The following is a 23,696-nucleotide window of genomic DNA, read 5'->3' as shown; positions in this document are numbered from 1 at the left end:
CTGTTTTGCTTCATAAAATCTATTTCTTCTGAAATACTATGTATAAACCTAACAACATTGTACCAGGGAAGATTGTTATCTAAGAAAAGACATGATAAATGCTTTTGTGAGACAAATGATCATTTTATAATAAATAAATCACTTCTCAGTTTATGTATTTTGTGACATTTTTTGGTTCTCATTCACTAGATTTCCTTAAAGTGAAAGCATACTTTTGTATAATATAAATAAATCAGCAATAGTGAGTTCCATCTAGTAAACTAGATTGGATTTTGAAGTTCAACAGAAAATAGATATTTCAGGTGGAATTTTTCGCTTTAAATGTGAATAATAACTTTTTCTTTTAGTGGTGTACAATTTGTTAAAATTTCTTTTAAAAAAAGGAAAAAAGCTTGACTATCTCTGAAGTTAAGAAAAACAGAATATACTCTTAACAAATAAGAATATGTCCTTATAGTGCAGACTTGCTGATGTGGTACAAAGGTCAAAGATTCAGAGTTAAGCCAGGTGTGGTCTACATAGATGTTCAACGCTTCACAAGCTGCCTGCCTCTAGGCAAGTCACTAAACCTGGCAGAGACTTCTTTTCTTGTTTATAACTAAAGAATGTTATTTGTATTTCCTACTTTCCATACTCACTGTAAGGCTGAAATGTCATATGTGTATAAAGAAACCTTTAAACTCCTAAAAAAGTATAAGGAGATTTTGGCTTTGTGATGCAATATTATTGTGTTAGATAAGGTACACAAGCCCTTAACTATCCCAATTTTAAAAAAGCATTAGGATTATTTTGGTGATTTATTGATTTTCCTATGTCTAAACATATATCCTTTTATGTAATAAAATCTACAGGCAGTCATAATGATTGTCAGGTTGCTGCGCCTATGTGACCAGCAAGGCTGTATTGCCAAATAATATGGAACCAAATGGCTAAATCTAATTTTAATTAAATTTAATTACAGCATTACAAATTAAAACAACCATCATCTTGGATGGTTTAAAGTAATATGAATTGTTAAAAATGCAAATATATGTGAAGAACTCCTAATTCTCAAATTTTAAGTAATGAAAGAACATTTTTATGACATATAAAGAGCAGAGGTTCTTAATAACTTAGCCAAAAAATGGCAAGATGTGCTTATTGCTGGGGTAGAATGGATTTGATTGCATAAGAGAAGACTCTTTCTAAAAGTAGATTTATCACTGACCTAGTATTAAAAACTTATAATTCATTTTCAAAGATCTTTATAATAATTCATAGACACAAATATATCTATAAGTAATAGAAGTATAAATAATATCTCTATAAATAATATAACAACTTATAGAAAAGTTGCCAGGATGTACAGAGAACTCTCTTAACCAGCTTGTCCCACTATCAACATAATCATGGTACATTTGTCAAAGCTAAAAACATTGGCAAAATAATATTAATTAGGCTACAGGTTTTATTCAAATTTCACATTTTCCCACTCTTTTCTGTTTCAAGATCAAATCCAGGGTGCCACATTTCATAAAGTTATAATGTCTCTCTTATCTCTTTAGCTGTGTTTCTCAGTCTTTCATGATCTTGAAACTTTTGAAGAATACTGGTAAGGTATTTTGTAGTACATGCTTCAGTTTAACTTTGTCTCATATTTTTCTCAAGATTACGATGGAGCTCTGGGTTTGTGGAAAGAATATAACAGAAATGAAGTGTACTCATCATATCACACCAGAGTACAGGGGTCAACATAACTTATTTTGGAAATGTTAAGCTTGGTCATTCAATGAAAGTGGTATCTGCCACACTTCTCCATGGAAAATTTAACTTTTCCCACATTTCTATACTCTTTGAGGCATGAAGTCTAGCTCACACTCAAGGGAAGAGGAATTAAGCTTTGCCTCCTGGGAGGTGGGTGAGGTATCTACATATATTATTTGGAATTTTTCTGTAAGGAAGATTTTTGCCTTCTCCATCATTTATCTTTCTATTCAATCATTTATTTGTATCAGTGTGAATTCATCAATATTTATTTTGTTCACTAGGTTATAGCCTAATACAATCATTATATTATTGCACAAAGTGCTTCAGTTTTGGTCACTGGGAACTCTTTCTGGTTAGCTCCTGTGTCTTTTTGACATGGCCTAATCACTTTTTTGCCATTTTATACTTTCTGACACTAGAAGATATTTGAGTTTTAACTACATTTTTTTCCTTCCTTATCTCTCAAATCAGTCATTTTTCTTGATGGCCTGTGTTCCTTTTTTATTTTTAAAAATATTTTGTTTATTTATTTGAGAGAGAGAGAGAGAGCATGTGCAGAGGGAGGGGCAGAGGGAAAGGGACAAGCAGACTCCCTGCTGAGCAGGGAGCCTGATGTAGGACTCGATCCCAAGACCCCAGGATCATGAACTGAGCCAAAGTCAGACACTTAACCAACCAACAGCCACCCAAGTGCCCTGGATTCCTTTTTTTAATAGGAGAATGGTATGTAGTAACTAAAATCTGGACATGAGGTGTGCTCATTGCTACTGTGGTGTTACTACTTCTAGGACCTTTCAGTAGGTAGAGCTAATAAATAGTATGTATGTATACCCATGTATGCACACATATCCATAGTTATTTTTACACCTATTTGTAGGCATATTAAATAAAAGTGTGTTCGTATTGATATCTCTGTCTCTAACCTAGCACTACACTCTTAATTTTAGCTATTTCCCTTCAATTATTTATAACTTCTTTCACTGACAATGAGGAACCTAGCTTCCATTATCAGCAATTTATTTATTTATGTGCTCCAGCCTAATATACATTCAAAGTGGTTACATAATTACTCACCTGTACTCCTGCCGGGAGAGAATTATCAAGGAGTGTACAATGTCTATGTACAGTTATTTTCTCTTTAGCATTATTCATTTTAGTCTTTGTCCTCTTGAAAGACTGTTTCCCAAAGTTACGTAGGCTAGATCCTTTTTCCCAATGGAAAAAAAGGTTCAGTCTTACTTTTGTAATTTGGTTAGATTCATTTGTCACAGTCTGTATTCTATCTTGGTCTATTTCAATATTGAATTGTTTTCTTATTTTTAATTTGCATACTGTATAGTTCATTCTATGTTGTACAGTTCTATAAGTTTTGATGAAAGCAAGTCATTTATCCAGAATTGCAGTTTCATGCAGAACAGCTCTATTACCCACAAAACTTCCTCATACTGTCACTTTATATTCAACTCTCCCATATCTTCCAAACCCTTGCAACAACTGATCTGTTTTTTTTTTTCCTATATTTTGCTTTTTCTAGTATTCCATATATGGAATCATACAATATTCAGTCATTTGGGTCTTTCTTCTTTCTAAAATACATTTAACATCCATGATGTGCATAAATCAACAATTCTTTCTTTTTTATAGTTCAGTAGTATTTCATTGTATAGATATACTATAGTTTGTTCATCCCTTTACCAACTGAAGAACATTTTGGTTATTTTGATGTCTTAGCAATTACAGATAAAAATACTATAAATACTCACATATAAAAATCTGTGTAAAAATAAATTTTAAATTCACTTGGGTAACATAGGAATGGGATTGCTGGATCATATGGTTAAGTGTATATTTAACTTTACAAAAAAACTGGCACACAATTTTCCAAAGTGTTGGTACCACTTTAAATTCCTATTAGCAATGAATGAGAATCCCTGTGGCTCTGCATGCTCACCAGCATTTAGTATTGTCAGATTTTTAAAATTTTGTATCCATTTTAATACGTGTCTAGTGGTTTCTAATTGTGGTTTTAATTTGCAGCTCCCTAATGACTAATGACATTGAACATCTTCCCATATACTTATTGGCCCTCCATACATCTTTTTAGTGAAATTCATATCTTTTACCCATTTTTAAACTGGGTTGTTTTATTTTTGTTAAGTTTTAAGACTTCTTTATAATTTCTAAATACAAATCCTTTATCAGATATGTGATTTGTAAGTCTGAAGCTTATATTTTCATTTTTAACAGTGTATTTGACAGAAACATCTTTAAAAATTTTATTTTACTTTTTGTTTTTGAATCATTCATTGTAATGGAAAGGGCTGTGATCAGCTAATTTGTTCAATTACAATAGGGCATTTACACTGAAGCAAATTTAAAACAAATTCCCATGTGCATTACAGTCTTAATGTTTAGACTTTGTATATTTTCTCATCTATAATTTCTCATGGATAAGATGAGAGTGCTTAAAATTTCATTTTAAGTCAGAAGTGTAGGATTTGACATGTTTTTCTCATTAAAATTTTGAAGTTATAAGCTTCATTGGTGTGTTCTGACATCAACCTACAAAATTCATTAGGTAGCAGAATTATGGCTTTATGGAAAAGAGTTGTCCAACATGGTAGATATTAGCCACATGGAACTGTCGAGTACTTGCTATGTGGCGAGTATGACAGAGGAAATTACTTTTAATTTTGATTAGTTTAAATTTAAAAAGTGATACTCAATTAGTTATTGGAATACTTTAAGTATATGTGGGACAATTTGGCTTTGTGAATCTACTTTTTTCAACTGTAAATTTTATGAAATTTAAATACAAATCAAGAATATCCAATAAAAACGTAGTGTCCTGATTGATATGTGCTATAGGTACACCCAGGATTTCAAAAACTTAGTGTGAAAAAAAAGGACATAAAAGGTCTCAATATTTTTTACATCAATCACATGTTAATGATTGTATTCTGAATATACAGGGTTAATAGAATATATTATTAAAACCCATTTTACCTGCTTTTTTCTACTTTTTTAAAAATGTGGCCACAAGAAACATTTAAATTACATGTTTGGTTCACATTATATTTTTATTAGATAGCACTACTTTAGAACTACATATTGTGTATTAAATTATATTTTATTTCAAAAAGCATTCAGTGTTCTGAAATGACATGCTAATAACCTCTCTACGATCACTCCAGCCTCCACAGTATAATCTGTCACACCTCATTCTCCTGCTTTTGTAGAGAGAGATCAAGGCTCACTAAGTTTCAAGTCACCTGTGGTAGAGGTTAGATGCTCAGGCCCGGGTCCCAGCAAGGAAAGGGATGAGAGAAAGGAGAGCAAGCCTTGGAATGAGTCTTGCAGGTCTGGCATTATCAGGTGTTGTTAAGGAACAGCATCTCCTGATGGCCTAGCCATGCCGTAAAGTTTGGGGACACTTCTGATTACTGAAGAGCTCTAGTTTTGGCTTATTTTCTTGTGAGGAAAAGGTATTGGGCTACCTCCTTTCCTTCCTACTGCTGTGAGTTAGTACTTTCAGCTTAGTACTGAACTCAAAAATAGCCTCGTATCCCAGCCCTTGATTCCCTTCTTTACTTTCTGGAGATGTGAAATTAATAGTAAGAGTTTCCTTTACCAAGCAAAGATCAGTTTTCTTCTCTTTTTTATGTAACTTATTAAAGAAACTACACACACACACACACACACACACACACACACACACACACACACACACAATGATTGAGTGCTGTAGGTATTATCTTGCCAAAACTAAAACCATTTTTGAAAAGATAGCTAATATAGAAATTGGCCTGTCTATGAAGCGATATTACACATTATATTTTTAAAAAGATGATTTCAAGATTTTAATACTTTAGCATAAAATTTTGCAGGTCCAATATTTTTAAAAAATTTATAGAAAACTAAAGAATAGTATAGAAATATTAAGGATATTAGGTAAAATATTTATTAAAAATATAACTAAACCTCAAAGGTGTATTATTCTACTACAACAGATAATTATATTAAGCTTTAACTTTGATACAACATTAAATCTAAATTTACAGAATATCTCTTCATATAAGATAAACTTCTACAAATTTTCTAGACTTTGGATGAGTTTTAGCTATAATAATTCTGACACAATCTAGGTTACCTATAAGTTCTAACTGAACACATTTCTCTCACAATCAAGCCAGCATCAAAGTAAATATATACTTACAATATAGAGAACATATCATGGGAAGCACATAAGCAGTTGTTAAGCTACTTCACTGTATTATAAAAATCTTGAATTATTGCATCCTAAGCCTGTTGGGAAAGAAAGAAAAAAAAAGTATGTTAGTTAAATATATTGGGTGTACTATATATGCAGCCTAATAACCAAAAGAAAACTAAAAAAAAAATTACATACCTCTCAAACATAGATCTTTCTCTATATATTATTGTACTCTTCTTTAATATAAGTTCATTAGTCTTTAGAAAAATGCTATTGAATCATGTGAATTGTTTGAATATATAATAAGAGAAATATATTTTTTAAGATTTTATTTATTTATTTATTTTAGAGAGAGCAGGAGCATGACAGCGAGTGGGGGAAAGGGAGGGAAGGGGCAGATGGGGAGGGAGAGGGACAAGCAGACTCTGTGCTGAGTGAACCTAACCCAGGGCTCTCTCACAATCCTGAGATCATTACCCGAGCTGAAATCAAGAGTTGGATGCTTAACCTACTGAGCCTCCCAGGTGCATTGTAAGAAAAATATTATCAAAAAGAATGAATGCTGTAATTGAAACTCTAAGGAAATAATATATCTTGTTAACCAAAGTATATTTCATCATCTTTATTTTTTATGTTTTCTACCGACAAAATAAATTGTACACGTAGCACAAAAACAAAACCAAAAAAGAAAACAAGAGGTTACTGAATTATCTGGATGCTTAAAAAACCAAAGACCAAATAATTAGGTGATTTGTCCAAATATCTTTAATTTTCATGTTGATGTATTCCAGCTGCTATGGTCTGAATTTTTGTATCCTCCCCAAATTTCTGTGTTGAAATCCTATTTTTTTAACCTCTATTTATTTATTTATTTATTTATTTATTTATTTATTTATTTAATGTTATGTTAATCACGATATGTTACATCATTAGTTTTTGATGTAGTGTTCCATGGAAACCCTTTTTTTTTTTTTAAATTTTAATAGGCTCCAAGCCCAGTGTAGGACTCAAACTCACAACCCTGAGACCAAGAGTCATGTGCTCTACCAACTGAGCCAACCAGGCGCTCCCAAATGTTGAAATCCTAATGCCCAAGGTGATAGTATTGGGAGCTGAATAGCATTAGTGCATTTATAAAGAGAACCCAGACAGTGCCCTTGCCCCCTTCACCATGTGAGGACACAGTGACAAGATGTACATCTATGAACCAGGAAGCCCTCACCAAACACCCACAATGCTGGACTTCCCTGCCCCTAGAACCATGGGAAATAAATTTCTGTTGTTTATCAGCTACCTAGGCTGTGATACTTTGTTACAGCAGCTCTAATAGACTAAGATGCTTGCCCACAAACATGATTGGCTGTAAAATGCAGGCAAGTGCTTTCAAACCTTATTGAATTGTTTATTCTATAATGAATGGAGATTCTCTTTAATACAAAGTGGGAAACTGACTCACTTACATTACCCCAACCGAGAACAAATCTAGTGGAACTATGGAATAGTTTAAAATAAAATAAAGAGTGGATTTAGTTTCTCTTTAAGAGAGTGCCTTCACAAACTGTGTTATATGAATGTATTCCTTGTCAAAAATGTCTTTTTGCTGTAGGACATAAACTTCCCAAACTTACACGTTAGTAAATGGTGGTTAGGAATTCCATACCCAGTACATGTACACACACATCTACACACGCACACACACATGCGCGTGCATGCACTGTGGGGCACACGCACATGCACACACATGCCAATCTCATTCTCATTGTATGTCCCCCAAACTTCTAATCCATTTTTTCTTCCTGAAGTCAGTAGATTTTAAAGCAAAGTTCAGTCAGATTTCTTTCTGGATATACACATAGCCTTGGCTTATGTTTAATAGAAAAATATCTTTTTCCCTAATTTGGCATTCCCCCTGCCTGTTTACACTTTAATACTGGATTCAAATATATTATATGTAACAAAAATATGGAGTACAGATCTGGCATTTCTGTCTTGTTTTTAAAATCTTAACTATTCTTTCTCAAAGATATAAAACATAGATGAATAGCTTGCCTATAAATTGTAACAGCTGTTGAAGGATTTGTATTGTGTTTGATTGACATTTAACCATCAGAGCAATATTTTAAGGTGGGTTTTATTATCCTCATTTTAAGGATTTTGATAATTCAAATGAACCATCTATATAAGAAGCTAGAAGGTATAACTGGGGTCAAATCCAACCCTAATTTAAAAGTGTGTACTCAAAAAAGTCTTCACTTGTACATTGTTTACTGGACACTGTTTAAAGATAATTCTGCCTAGGCATCTGCTTTCAATACTGTTTGAAGACGAATTTGGAAAAAAACTAATGAAATGTTTTGTAAGGTAGATTAATGTTCTGTGTTGAAACCATATATATCCCGGGCTTAGAATTGTTAAATGAGCAAAACCACAAACACAATTATTTCATGTAACAAATGTAATGTGTTGGTTATAAATCTTGACATAAAAGATCAACATATTTAACAAATTAAGAAAAATAGAGAAGGGGCATTTATACCTATCTCAACTGGTTCCAGACCTCTATGATACTAGAGCATCTGTGCAATTTTTTAATGATTTTCTGCCTCGGCATCAAATGCCAATCTTTTTTGATGCTTTCAAAACAATCTTTGCTGGCAAGTCAGCAAAATCAAACATTTAAAATCCTACCCAGAATGAGAACAAATAATGAGAGCCAACAAGTGGCCTGAGTTATCTACTTGGAAACTCAGATTTGTGTATACTGTGTATGCGTGTGTATGCATGTGTGTATTTCCCAAATCATGGCTATAATTTAATTAGCTGAATAAATAACAATTAAGTTATGGAGTTATTCTTATTATTTTTGTTGATAAAGTCTTACCTAAATAAAGTTATCTTTATTTTGTTTTTTGCATTACATGCAGGGAAACAATTATTCTTTTTCATTCTCTACATTTCTGTCTAAGCCAGTCACATGACAATATGCATTTTTCTTTTTTTCTTTTTTACTTTCCTATATACTTGTCTTTCCTTCTAGGGCAGTTAAGGCATCTGCCTGATGTGGGGTAGAGCTGGGACAAGACCCTCAGTTTCTGTTATTTAAAGGATTATTTTGACATATGGCTTAAAGTCAGGCAATCTTGAGAAAGAAAGGATTTCTTTTTTTCTTAAAGATTTTATTTATTTATTTACTTGAGAGAGAGAGAGAGAGAGCGCGCAGGGATAGGAGCAGAGGAGGAAGTGGGAGAGAGGTGGAAAGAATCTTCAGCAGACTCCATGCTGAGCGCAGAGCCCTGGATGGGGTTGAATCCCACAACCCGAAGATCATGACCTGACCGAAAACAAGAGTTGGGCACAAAGACTGAAACACACAAATGCCTGGAGAAAGAGAGGATTTCTAAATTCCTTTAGTTCTCTTTTACATATAAAGACTAGACTTTGTGGATTAGTTTATTATTTGAGGTCTGGCTCAGATCCAGAGGCTTTGTAACTTAAGGATGAAACATTAAAAATGATTCATTGATTTTTATTTTTCATATTGATGTGTGTCAGCGAGCATAAATGACTACTTTTGCATATAATTTTATATAAAGGAGTTCGAAATCATGTAGAGATGGCAATAAGAAGAAGGCCTTATTTGTTTATTTCTGTGGCAGTTCACAAAAGATGGAGAGAAAGAAGAGAGGAGCGGAAGAGGAAAGTGGCTGTTTTCTCCTCCCAGCTTCTTGAGACCAGACCTCTAGGGGGAGTAGCTCTAGGAACTCCTACTGGAAGGAATGCTCAGTGTTTTTGCTTATGCTTTTGGGAAGAGATTACTGTGCTGAGAAATCCCATACCAACATGTGGTGACCCAGTAGTGTCACGAGGGTCCCATGGCTGGAACAGGCCCAGTCTATAATCCCAGCTCTCCCTAGGTTATTTATGACATGGATGATGAGCTGACGAAAAAAAAATGGGCCTACAGGTACAAAACGACTCAGGCACAGAGGTCTGTGAGATTTTCTGCTTTAACCAGGTGTCGGAAGAGGGAAGCATCAAAGTATGAAACAGCAGAGACTGATGGATCCGAACGCCAAGATCCTGGGCAGACTGAATTCGCAGGGCCATTGGGCCCACGAAGCTGAGAGATAACTGACTGGGAGAGATGTCAGCCGCAGAGTGGTCCACAGCAACGGGACTGAATTGTCATTCTGAGCAGAGGCAGTCAGGGAAGGTAAGCTTCGTGAAGGAGGTCACATTTGAGCCATGGTAAGGACGCAGCCTCACCTTCAGGACAGAGCATTACATGGAGAGGGGACACTAGTTACAAAGGAATAGGCACAGAATGTTCAAAGAGGAAAAAAATCCCCGGGTGCCTGTGGTGTAGTAATCCAGGGCATAGGAGTGTGGGGGGTGCAGCGCAGGAGGAGGAATGATTGACAGGCAGGTAGCAGCGGGTGACGTTGGGCCTCATAAGCCATTGTAAGGAGTCCAGACTTTATTCACGGTACAGTGGACATAGGAAGGTTTTGACCAGGGGACTAGTCTGACCTGATGAAAATTTTAAAACATCATTTCAGATGTTCTGTAAAACATTTAGCAGAGAGAGAAGCCTAGAAGCCGCAGCCTGTCGAAAGGTTGACTGTGGACGTTGAGTTGAGAGATGATGGATTATAAATTTATTGGCAGTGACAATGGAGAGAAGTGTTTGGATTTGGGATATATCTGAATAAACTATAAAATCCTACCCATTGATTTCACCATTTCACAAATACAAATGTATTTTTGAGCCTTCATGATACAGTAGGCAATGTGTTTTTCTTTAGCGAAAGGTCAATTTGGAAAACAAAAATTACATAGATATTTATGTAAGATAACTTCAGTCAATTTGGGTAAAATTTACTTAAAAGGTAAAAATATGGAGACATTTGTTTTATATAATGAAAAAAATATATGTTGAACCAATTGATTAAAGACAATATAAACGATTAAGTAAAGCACTATATTATTCTTATAAATCGAAGAATAGGGAAATAGACAAATGGAGCATTACTTTTTTTTTTTAATTTTTTTTATTGTTATGTTAATCACCATATATTACATCATTAGTTTTTGATGCAGTGTTCCATGATTCATTGTTTGTTCATAACACCCAGTGCACCATGCAAAACGTGCCCTCCTCAATACCCATCACCAGGCTAACCCATCCCCCCACACCCCTACCCTCTAGAACCCTCAGTTTGTTTTTCAGAGTCCATCATCTCTCATGGTTCGTCTCCCCCTCTGACATACTCCCCTTTTCTTCCTCTCCTGTTATCTTCTTCTTTTCCTTTTTTCTTAAAATATGTTGCGTTATTTGTTTCAGAAGTACAGATCTGTGTGGAGCATTACTTTTCTCAGAAAGAAGAAAACTCTGGAGAACTCTGAATGAGGTTGTTAGAAACAGCTCAGATATATTCAAAATTGAATTTCATTAATAAGAGTAAGTTTCTTAACTTAATTCACCACCTGTGTTGAAAGGACCTTGAATTTTGAACAAGTAAAGACAATCCCTTCATGAGTTTATAGTAGTAAGTGAGATTTGCTGCCAGAAGAGGTCACTGAGCCAATTCCTGAGGCTATGCTTTAAACAGAATTTTTTGACCTCAGAATTACTAGACTGGGACCGTAGCCTTCTTTAATTCAACATGCATTTTAAAAAATGTGTCCTATCTAACAGCTGCTAGGTGCTATGGCTAAAAGGGTGGCCAAAATACTCTCCTGTCCTTGCAGAGTTCCTAGTCAAGAGGAGGAAGGGAAGAAAGGGAAAGGAAGAAATCTGTACTAAATGTCTTCAATGGCTTCAGCAGAGCAGAGAGATAGGCAGTGTGAGCAGAAGGGAGCAAGGGCCAGCCTTTGGAGGGTCTCGAGCTAAAACCTTAAACCTCATCAACACGAATGATAATACCACCTCATAATAAAAGAGTGCTTACTATATACCAGGCACAATTTTAAGGGTTTTATATACATAATCTCATTCTATCAACAAGCCTATGAGATAACTATTCCAGTTGTAGAGAAGAAGAATATGAAGCACAGAGAAGTTAAGCCATTTGTCCAGGGTCACCCAGCCTGCAAATGGTGCAACTGGCCCGCAACAGAAGCAGACTGATTCCAGAGTCCTACTCTTGGCCACACAGTTCTGTCTCATGAGACCAAAATTGGATAGTTTAGTCACAAAGGACTTTTTTTTGCATAATTTACATGGAAAAGGAATACTTTTTCTCACCATAAAAATGTTGGTTTGCTTTTTATGTTAGGTGAAAATAGGAATAAGAATCCTGAAATTAAAAGCACAAAGTGACTGAGGAGGAAAGGGGAGAGAAAGGGAAATGATGTCTTGAGTGTTTTGTTGTGGGGCAAATTGACTCTGTGGCTAGATGGTGAATGGTCACCTTCCTCGGTTTGTATCTGTGCAGAAACTGGAAAAAAAAAAAAAAGAGTGATTATGGGAAGAGTGTATGCTTTGTGCTTGCTTCTATAATTCCTTGATTATTTTCATGGTCCGAATTCTTTCTCAGGCTAGGCTTTCCTCTTGTTTCCTTCTTCTTATGTAGCTGGCTTGGATGATCTGCCCTGACCCTTATTCCTTAGGGGAATATGAAGCAGATCTGTGTGAACAGCACAGAACAGGATTGTCGTTGAGGAAGAGAACTAGCCCTGAGTGTTGCAAATTCTTCTACTTCCTGAGCTGCTGTAGGAGACAGGGATTAGAAGCATTTAGGACCGTTAATAATCATCAATGTCTTGCGGACTTAAAATATATTTATGTTTGGATACAGGGTAGTAAATGCAATGATAGAAGATGTTTGAAATTAGTTCATAGTTTATACATATATTTTATCTGTAGAATATTTTTAACATGCACTTTTTGAGGAAGGGAGGGAGGGTTGCTTTTAAAACCTATAGAAACCTTCAGGGCAAACTACTGAGGTTCTCCCACCGGGGGCTTGAAACAATACTATAAATCTCATTGTGCATTGTTCCCGGAACATTTGTTTTACTCAAAGATTTGGGAAAAATAAATCTGTTCTAAAATAAATATCATGTGCAAAATGTACATACATTTTTAAAGATTCATTTATTTAACCAAGCATTTATTGAATCCCTACTATGATAGATGCTGTTCTGGTTATTGGGATTAAAGCAGTTATTTCCAGATATTTATCTTATGCTGGTTAAAAGAATATAGTATATTTTAACATGTGTATGGGGAATCTTTTTTTTTACAGTTTTACTGAGAAATAATTAACATACATCACAGTATATGTTAAAGGTGCATAGGATGATGGTTTAGTTTACATATGTTGTGAAATGATTCCCACAATAGGTTCAGCTAACATCTATCAAATCATAGAGATACAATTAAAAAAGAAAGAAGAAAAACAAATTACTTGTGACGAGACCTCTTAGGATTTACTTTCTTAACCACGTTCCTATACGTCATATAGCAGGGTTGGCTATAGTCATCACATTGTACAGTACATCCTAGTACTGATTTACCTTTTCTTTTTTAATTGAAGTATAGTTGACCTACAATATTATATTAGTTTCAGGTGTACAACAGAGTGATTTGACATATATATACATTACAAAATGCTCACCATGAAAGGTATAGTTGCCCTCTGTCACCTTACAAATTTATTACAATATTATTGACTGTATTCCCTATGCTGCACTTTACACCCCCATACTTATTTATTTTATAACTGGAAGTTTGTGTCTTTTGACCACCTTCCTCCCAGTCCCCTACCCCCACCATCCACCTCTGGTGACCGTAAGTCTGATCTCTTTTTCTGAGTTCTTGTTTGTTTGTTTTATTTTGTTTAGATTTCACATGTAAGTAAGATGATTCATATAATATTTGTCTTTCTCTGTCTGACTTATTTCACTTAGCATAAAACCTTCAAGATTCACTCGTGTTGGGTGCCTGGGTGGCTCAGTCATTAAGCGTCTGCCTTCAGCTCGGGTCACGGTCCCAGGGTCCTGGGATCGAGCCCTGCACCGGGCTCCCTGCTCAGCAGGAAGCCTGCTTCTCCCTCTCCCACTCCCCCTGCTTGTGTTCCCTCTCTCACTGTGTCTCTCTCTGTCAAATAAATAAATAAAATCTTAAAAAAAAATTCACTTGTGTTGTTGTAAATGGTAGGATTTCTTTATTTTTTGTGGCTGAATAATATTTGTAGCTCACAACTTCTTTATCCATTCATCCACTCAGAGACACTTAGGTTGTTTTCATGTCTTGGCTAGTGTAAATAATGCTGCTATGACCATGAAGATGCAGATATGTTTTTTCTTCTTTGGATATATTCCCAGAAGTGGAATTCTTAAGTCATATGGTAGTTCCATTTTTAATATTTTGAAGATCCTCCATATTGTTTTCCATATATGACATTTAAGTCTTTCATTCACTTCAAGTTTTTTCTAAGTTTTGATTTAAATTCCAGTTAGTTAGTTACCATACATGTAATATTAGTTTCAAGTGTACACTGTAGTGACTCAACACTTCCATACATCACCCAGGGCTCATCTCAAGTGCACTCCTTAATCCCCATCACCTCTTTGACCCATCTCTCCCTCCACCTCCCCTCTGGGAACCATTAGAACAACCATTAGTTGTTCTCTATAGTTAAGGGTCCATTTCTTGTTTTACCTTTCTTTCTTTTTCTCCCCCTTTTGCTCATTTGTTTTTTCTTAAATTCCATATATGAGTGAAATCACATGGTATTTGTCTTTCTTTGACCGACTTATTTCAGTTAGCATACCACTCTCTCTAGCTCCATTCATGTCATTGCTAAAGGCAAGATTTCCTTTTTTTTTCTTAATGACTAAGTAATTTCGAGCTAATTTGTGCCAATGTTGTAATATAGTGGTCCAGTTTCATTCTTTTACATGTGAGTGCCAAGCACCATTTATTGAAGACACTGTCTTTTCTCCATTGGGTATTCTTGTCTCCATTGCCAAATATTAGTTGACTGTGTATGCTTTGGTTTATTTCTGAGCTCTCAATTCTGTTCCATTGGTCTGTTTTGATTACTATAGCTTTATAGTGTAGCTTGAAATCAGGAAGTGTGATGCCTCCTGTTTTGTTCTTCTTTCTCAGGATTTCTTTGGCTACTTAGGGTCTTTTGTGGTTCCATATAAATTTTAAGAGTGTTTTTTCTACTTCTATAAAAAAGTTGCTATTGGAAAATTGATAGGGATTGTATTCATCTATAAATGACTTTTTGTAGTATTGGCATTTTAACAATATTAATTCTTCCAATCCATGAACACAAAATACTTTCCATTTATATGTCTTTGATTTCTTTTACCAATGTTTTATAGTTTTCAGTGTATAGGTCTTTCAAATCCTTGGTTAAATTTATTCCTAAATATTCTATTGTTTTTGATGCTATTGCAAATGGGATTTATTTGTTTATTTTTCAGAAAATTTATTGTTAGTTTATGGAAATGCTACTGACTTTTGTATGTTAATTTTGTATCCTACAACTTTATTGAATTTGTTGATTAGATCTAACATTTTTTGGTTGACTGTTTAGGATTTTCTATATACAAAATCATATCATCCGCAGAAAGAGACAATTTTACTTCTTCCTTTCTAATTTTGATATCTTTTGTTTCTTTTTTCTTTTTTTTTTTCCATTAGGACTTCCCACAACCATGTTGAATAGGAATAGTGAGAATGGGCATTGTTGCCTTGCTCTGACCTTAGAGGAAAACTTCTCAATCATTTACCATTGAGTATGATGTTAGTTGTGGGCTTGTCATATATGGCATTTATTATGTTGAGATATGTTCCTTCTATGACTAATTTGTTGAGTTTTTATCATAAATGAATGTTGAATTTTGTCAAATGTTTTTTCTGCATCTATTGAAGTGATATAATTCTTTTTCTTTCATTCTATTAATGTAGTGAACCGCACTGATTGATTTATGTATGTTGAATCATCCTTGCATCCCATGGATAAATCCCACTTGATCATGTTCAATGACCTTATTAATGTGCTGCTGAATTCAGTCTGCCAGTATTTTAGTGAGAATTTTGGCATCTATATTCATTGGGGACATTGACTTTTAGTTTCCTTTCTAGTGGTGTCCTTTTATGATTTTGGTATAAGGATAATGCTGGCATTGTAAAATGAGTTTGGGAGTGTCCCCTTCTCTTTGGCTTTTTTGAAAGAATTTGAGAAGGATTGGTATTAATTCTCCTTTAAATGTTTGGTAAAATTTACCAGTGAAGCCATCTGGTCCTGGGTTTTTCTTTGTTGGGAAATTGTGGATTACTGACTTAATCTCCTTACTAATAATTGGTCTATTCAGATTTTCTATTGCTATGGGAAATGTTTCCATGGAATTTAATTTATGAATATTTTGACTTCAGAAATTGGACAAATAAAGTAAGAATGTTTTGATATAGACCAGGGATTAGCAAACTGTGCACTAAAGAAACAGATGGTAAATACTTTAGGTATTACAGTCCAAAAGGTGAAGTCAAGGATGTCTATAGGTTCTCATCTATTATATACTTTCTGTCATAATTCCTCAATTCTGCTGTTGTAGTGTGAAAGCAGATAAATAATACATAAACAAATGGCTGTGGCTATGTTCCAGTAAACTCTTATTTACAAAAACTAGCAGCAGGTCAGATTTGGTCCCTGAACCATATTTGCCACCTTCTGGTTTAGACCATTATGAACTTTTTAAAAAATTTTACTGAGATATGGATCTAAAAATGGTCTCATTTTTCATATCTTTCAATTGAATCAATAAAGTTTAAGCACTTCATCTCTGTATTTCTCTAGCTCTGCTGGGAGGGGGAGGCAGTTTTTCAGGGGAAGGGGCAATGAGAGATAAGCCCTGACTTGTGATGTGACAGGCCAAGGAAAGACAGGCCAGTTGGTAGCCCAGGGGCTGTAATGAACAGGATGAGCATTGGGCTGAGCTCCAGTGGCTGCTCCCAAAAAGCAAGTGCACTTCTTGCTTCTTCAGATGGTGTTTTGATTTCTGATCCTATTTGTTAAAACCCTCCCTGGAAGAAGAATCTGGAAATGGGAGCTAGGAAGTAAAGTCAAGATAAAGATTGCGTGATACTTATATCTATCCTCAGTCACACCCATCTAAAGGAGATACCTGACTGGGACCAAAGATGGGAGACAGACCAGGGACAGATGGCTAGTGACACTGGTTCTTTTCTTTTTCATCTATGACAGTAACAACAACAACAACAAAAAAGACATTTTCCTTTATAAACACCTGTTGTAAGGATGTTCAGTAGGATTGAGCCAGGTCGGTGGGTAAAGGGAGGGTTTTTGATAAGCCGTCTTTGTCCTCTGGACACCCTCTTCCACCCCAATTCTTCTGACAAAATTAGTGAAGGCATTGAGAAAACAGAAGGAAAATAGTAAAGGAGGGAAGGAAAACAGAAGAGAAGCAGGGGGACGGGGGAGAGAGAAGGAAGAAGGGAAGAGCAATCTGTGAATATTTCTCTTGGACTCCAAGCATGCTGCCTGCTATCTTTGGTCAGGCTCCCCAAACTCTGGGGGCATTGGGAGGTGGTTCAGGCTTCTTCTTATGTCCCTTGGATGACTTCCTTTGGAAGTAGTTAACAGCCACTGAACAGGTTCTCCCAGTAAACTGCAAAGCCTAGAGCTCACTAGTGTTGAAAAGGTAAGGATCCACCAGTCTGTCCCCTTTAATCCTGGGTTCTCAAACATTAATAAACATGAGAATCATGTGAATGGCTTATTAAAAATAGATTCATGTACTATCTTTCTAGAGATGCTGATAAATAAGTCTGGGTAGGGACTAGAATTTCCACATATAACAAGCCCTCTGTTTCCCAGAATTTGGTGCATATGTTTGGGGGGCCACACTGTAAAAAGTCACAGCTAGGTCAGTTCCAGATGTTATGCAGTTAGTTAGGCATTAACAAGGAGGGATAAAGCTGGTGCTGGCCACACCCTTGGACCCACCCAAGTGGGTGTTAACCGAGGGTTAACAGCCACACTTTCAGAGCTATCTCTTAGATCTAACAGAACAGGAAAGGTCTAGCCAGAAAGCTCAAAAGCCACGAGGAGACTTCCAAGAGCTGAGCATGCATACAAGAGAAGCAACTTTCCCTTACGTCCACTACAAAAGCTCATTAGAAACTCATAAGTGTACATTACATAAATAAATACAATTATAACAGAATGCATTATGGGTAGGCGCATGCGCAAAAACCGAAATGTTATGTAACCACCAGTTGTCAATCAAAAATGCCAATCAAAGCCAAATCTACATGTACACAAAGTAGGCTTAAAAAAGAGGCAGCTAGAGCTTCTCAGTGCCATTGCCTCTCTTGCATCAGCAGTGGCCCACTTTCTGTCTTTGAAAGGGTGCTATATTTATCTACTTATCTACTCAATAAACTCTATCGCCCCATTCTGGTCTTGTATCTCCAATTCTTTGGTACGTCTGGGACAAGAACCGAGCGACCCATTAACACAGAGTGTTCAAAACAGTTGAATAAAAGGCACCATAGAAACTCATATGATTACTTAAATAAGTATTAATTTTTTTCTTGAGTATAAATTAACTGCATGAAAAATAAATGTTTCACTATAAATTTTAATTATAAAACTTAAGCTGTAGCTTTTTAATTCAGAACAAAGCCTCTTGGGAAATCAATAATCAAAATAATAAAATTTAGCATAATATATTTTTTGTAATCAACAAAGAAGAAATGCTAAACCTAACAAAAATGTAAATGGATATTTTATACCATGACAACTTAATTTAGAGTAATGTATTTCCTTTTTTCTAAAGTTGTATTAAAACTGATGAAAGATTTTTAAAAATCAGAATTTCTTATTAAATTCTGATTCTTAAACAAATAATGTTCTGAGAAAGAAAAAGAATCCATTCCAATTTTAGCTGCAATTGCTACATTGAGTACAATCATTTGAACTATGTATTGATCGCATGTGATTTATGAATAAACCAAGTTATTTAAAAAAGGAAATACATTTATTGTTCAGGGTATAGGCCAATTTTATGACAAAGTTGTACTCTGAAAAGCAGCTTGCATACAGGGAAAAGCACTTTGTTTTAAAATGCATTCATTTCCTTTTGAATAATTTTAAAACTTGAATTTCAGGATTTTAAGGGCCTAAGTAAAGTTATCACATCCTCTGTCCTTACTCCAATCAGGGATAAGTCCTTCAGAATTGTGAATGCATACTTACTCTACCAAGCAAGCACAGAAGAATCCAGAATATCTGACTTAAACTTTGCAAAGACTCTTTTGCTTTGTTTCTATTCGTTCTTTTCATCACACTTAGGAAGTATTTTGTAAGAAAAGAAATCCAGGCCTCCCCAAATCATTTACATTTGTGTAGTTTTCTGTTGCCAAAATTTTTGCCTGGATATCCTTTATGTTTTCCATACATGAAATCTAAATCCACAATAATATGAAAAAATTAAAATGAAGTATAAAGCCATTATTCATATAATTGGAGCCAAAGAAAATACTTAAATATTTATCATAAAACCAAAAACATTGCTAAAGGAAAAAAAATAAGACGCACAGCCTAAGTTTTCTGCATAGTAGCTCCTCTTCATTTTGTATCTGGTCCACTCTGGCAAGTGGGTCTTGAGGTAGATCTTGAGCTGTGGGGTTTGCTGAAGGTTAAGGAGCTGGAAACTCAGGAAGCAGGTGCTAAGAATGTTCTGATCCCCATGAGTCTATTCATTATTGATACATTTGTGTTACAAGGTCCTTTAAAAATGCAAACAAACCTTAGAGTCACTCTGACTTTGATATAGGATCTGGTAGTCCTTCTAAACAACCACCGAGTATTAGTTTCCCCTACTATGGATTGAATCGTGCCCCCAGAAAGATATGTTGAAGTTTTAACCCTCAGTATCTGCCCTCAGTATCTGTGAATGGGACCTTATTTGGGAAGAAAGTCTTTGCAGATGAGATGGAGTTAAGATAAGGTCACACTGGATTATGATGGGCCCTAAATCCAATACTTGTGTTCTTATAAAAAGAAAAACTGTGGAGACACAGAGACACAAAAGGAAGAAGGCCACGTGAAAGCAGAGACAGAGATTGGAGTTATGCTGCCACAAACCATGAAACGTCGAGGACTGCCGGCAACCTCCAGAAGCTAGAAGAGGCAAGGAAGGATTCTTCCTGGAGACTTTGGAGCTTTGGAGGGATCCTGGCCCTGTCAACACTTTGATTTTGGACTTCTAACTTCAAGAATTTTGAGAGAATAAATTTCTATTGTTTTAAGCAAACTGGTTTTGGTAATTTGTTACAACAGCCCTGTGATTTTAACACGATCTTCATAGATTTAACTTTGATTTGAGTAAGGAGTTACCTGAAGTAATGTTGGGATGCTAGAGTGATGAGTTCTTGAATAACAAGAAGGCGGCATGATAATTCTGTTCACCTGGGAGATGGAAATTAAGGGCAGAGAGGAAGAAGGGAAGTATCCAAAAAAATTGCATACATATATATGTATGTGTATATATGTTCTGACTGAACTTACACTCTTCCTAAATAAGGCTGTTGCATGATAATATTTATGAACTATTCACCGGGCTCCTTCCTTAGCATGGTGAAGGAGACTGGCCAAAATTTTATATATATGTATGTATATATATATATACATACCTACATATATATATATATATACACACATACATACATCCTTTGTTCACGGCCTCAGCTGATGTTGCAGAGCTGAAAGCAGGTAGCCTATGTGTCTCCTGCTGACTGTTAAAGGGGGTCTTGATCCTGCCTGCTACTCTCTTGGTCTTGCTCATTTTGTTCTAGTCACTCTCACCTTTTGTCTGTTCCTCAAAGTGCTTTCCCATCTCAATATGTAATCTCTATTGGCTTGTTTGGCATGTCAAATATTCTAGTGTTGCTGGATGTGTGGGAGGATTATAAGCTTAAACTGTTCTCTCTAGTGTAATGTGAAGGTGTTTTTCCTTCAAATTTGGCATAATGGGGGAAAACACATAATTTCTATGTGCTATTTGATGTGGCTATCAAACCCAACTGTATTTATAAAATTTAATTCAAATTCAGTGAGCCATATGCAATTATAAACCAAGTCATACATTTAAGGCTGTTCACATATACAACTCTAAGTTAAAGGTGATTTTATTGTAGCAGAATGTGCCTCAAAGGTAGACTCATGCACCATTTGGAACTGCTTTGAGAGAAAGAATTTATAACTCTTCTTAAAAAGAAGCATCTGACCATGAAAATCTTATTGGTTACAAATAACCCAAAGCAATGATAGATTCTAGGATTTGCATAAAAGGAAAAAGAAGCAAGTATCAGAAAATTATCCTTGTAAGGAGATAACATCATATGGTTTATTCTGTTTAATGAATGGTTTTGACCTGATAATCCATTTTTTTAAAACTTAGATGAACTCAGTGCTTTATTTATAAATTTATTTTTCTGATATATAGTTCTTACTTTGGCATTCTAATGAATATGATTATGATATATTTCACCCTTTAAAGATAAATTGTTCACTAGCATATGTCATTTTCCAAAAATAAACAATGATCCTTGCAAAAACACCATTACCTACTTCTATGTATTGATGTAATATTAGGAAACTGTTATCTGCATATAACTGGATAAATCAGGGAAGTTTCATTGTGTTTTACTGAAATGTCCACCAATTACCTTTTGAAGCTTTACATACATGTTTGCCACCCACACATGAACACACACGGACACACACACACCACAGCAAATGAACTGAAATAACTGAATTAGGTCAAATATATCTTTATATAATATAGATACATTTCTTTATTTATCATAAGCTAAAAAGATGAATTCCTGGAGACACTAACCACGTAGAAAAGGAGAATGGGGAAGGAGAAAGACTGTTCCTCTGCTCCCCAAATGAAGGAAAAAAACTGTGATCTCCTTAAGGAAATGTTTGGTCATGTAATGAAATGTAAATTTTTATTTATTTATTTATTTATTTAGTTAGTTATTTATATAGTTTCCTCTGAAAAATTATTCTTGAAGATCTTTTGGTAAAATAAAACACACATATGCATGAATGGGAAAAGATTACTTAGAGATTTATAAACTTAAAATTTTTCAGGATTCAGAACACTCATTAAAATTAAAGATATAAAACAGTAATATTTAAGAATGCACACTTGGTTGCAATTATGAACAAGTAATATTGAGTAGCAACCCCAATGCCATCTTTATTTTCCTTAACTTCTACTTTCATCTTTCATTCAAACATTGTCTTAATTCTAATTTTTAATAAATCTTCCTCCGCTTTCAATCCCACTTCCATTGCCACAACCAAGAACTTCTTCACTTAACACTACACTTACACTCCACATTACTGTTTTTAAACCTTCTGTGTTGTCACCAATGAAAACATTCCAAAACCCTGATAGATATTCGGGTTTAACTCATGCCATTCCACACTTCAAAATTTTTCAGTAGTTCCTCACTGCCAGAAGCTGAAGTCCAAATAATTTAAAATGGCAAGAAAGGTCTTCAAAATTTAACTACTACTTTCGTTTCTCGGCTTATCTGTCATGACTCCTTATTCTAGCCCAGTTACACAGGGCTGTATTCCATTTCTCAATTACATTATATCTTTAGATATTTTCAGAGCTCTTGCCCATATTTTTGGTTTTGCTTAGAATATCCTTTAAAACTCGTGAAGTTATGCTAATCCCCCAATGCACAGCTCGAATCTTTCCCATTTTATAAAACTTCATCATTGAATCCTCTAAGCTCCCATAGCATTATTTCACATCGATGTCAAATATTTCCCTTACTTTACCTTGTGTTTGAATAAGTGAGTTCTCAATATTTTGTTTCTCCATTAGATTATGATTTTTTAGGACATTGGCTATATTATTTATGTTGTATTCTTGGGGCCCATAAAAACACCTTAACCACAATATTTGTTCAACATAAATATTTATTAGTGTTTTTAATTCAAAATTATAATTTCTTTGAAGAAATTTTATAAGATGGTAAGAAATTACAAACATGGTAAAATTCTTATGTGCCCATTGCTATTAAAAACATTCTCCTGATTTTCCTTGGAAATATTATTTTTCCATGTATATGTAAGTGGATTAAGATGAGATTAAAAATCACTTTTCCCCCTTTGGTAGTGGATTACAAATGAATTGAATCAATTTTCACCCCACTTTAGTATCTGCAGAATGAACTAATAAATATAAGAGGATCTATTGGTATTCCACTGGTCTTTCTGTTGCAGACTGCATAAAAATCTCAAGGGCTAGCTTAGAGTTCAATTAGTAAAGATTACACATAAGGTACAAGGTCACTTTGTTCTCCCTCCCTTGAGTTTTTAGGTCTGTAGTAGATGCTAATTATTCAACCTGTGTGCAGATATTTTTATCTGTGAATATCTTCTTATATACATTAGCTTTGGAAAAAATGGATCTGTGTCTGGCCATCAAAAGGCAGCCATAAGCTAAGGGCATTTTATTCTCCAAATACTTAATAAATGAATTAGTATCAGGCAAAGAACAGAAAGTTCAATGCAAATTTTATATACCTGAGTGCATAAATATTCAGAGACATTGTGATTTTGTTGCATTTTATAATTTTCTTATGATTTGGAAGTAGGCACTCCAAGTATCAAGTCTATGAATGGAAACACTGGCAACTGTTCTCTGAGAGGGTGTT

At 34.9% G+C, this 23,696-nt stretch overlaps 1 protein-coding gene across 3 annotated transcripts in view; it reads right to left on the bottom strand.

The window, feature by feature from the left end:
* Nucleotides 1-23,696, bottom strand: part of FUT9 (fucosyltransferase 9) — a 196,884-nt gene that overhangs the window by 91,370 nt on the left and 81,818 nt on the right. For all 3 annotated transcript variants that reach the window (XM_073893654.1, XM_073893653.1, XM_073893655.1), the window contains one exon: nucleotides 5,963-6,051. The gene's annotated coding sequence lies outside the window, so the exon portion shown is untranslated. The remainder of the gene's footprint in view (nucleotides 1-5,962; nucleotides 6,052-23,696) is intronic.

This window comes from Callorhinus ursinus, unplaced genomic scaffold, assembly GCF_003265705.2.
Source record: "Callorhinus ursinus isolate GAN/ISIS: 27379988/994484 unplaced genomic scaffold, GSC_fseal_2.0 scaffold6, whole genome shotgun sequence".
NCBI lineage: Eukaryota > Metazoa > Chordata > Mammalia > Carnivora > Otariidae > Callorhinus > Callorhinus ursinus.
The sequence above is the reverse complement of the archived record's forward strand: the minus strand, read 5'-3'. Positions and strand labels throughout refer to the sequence as shown.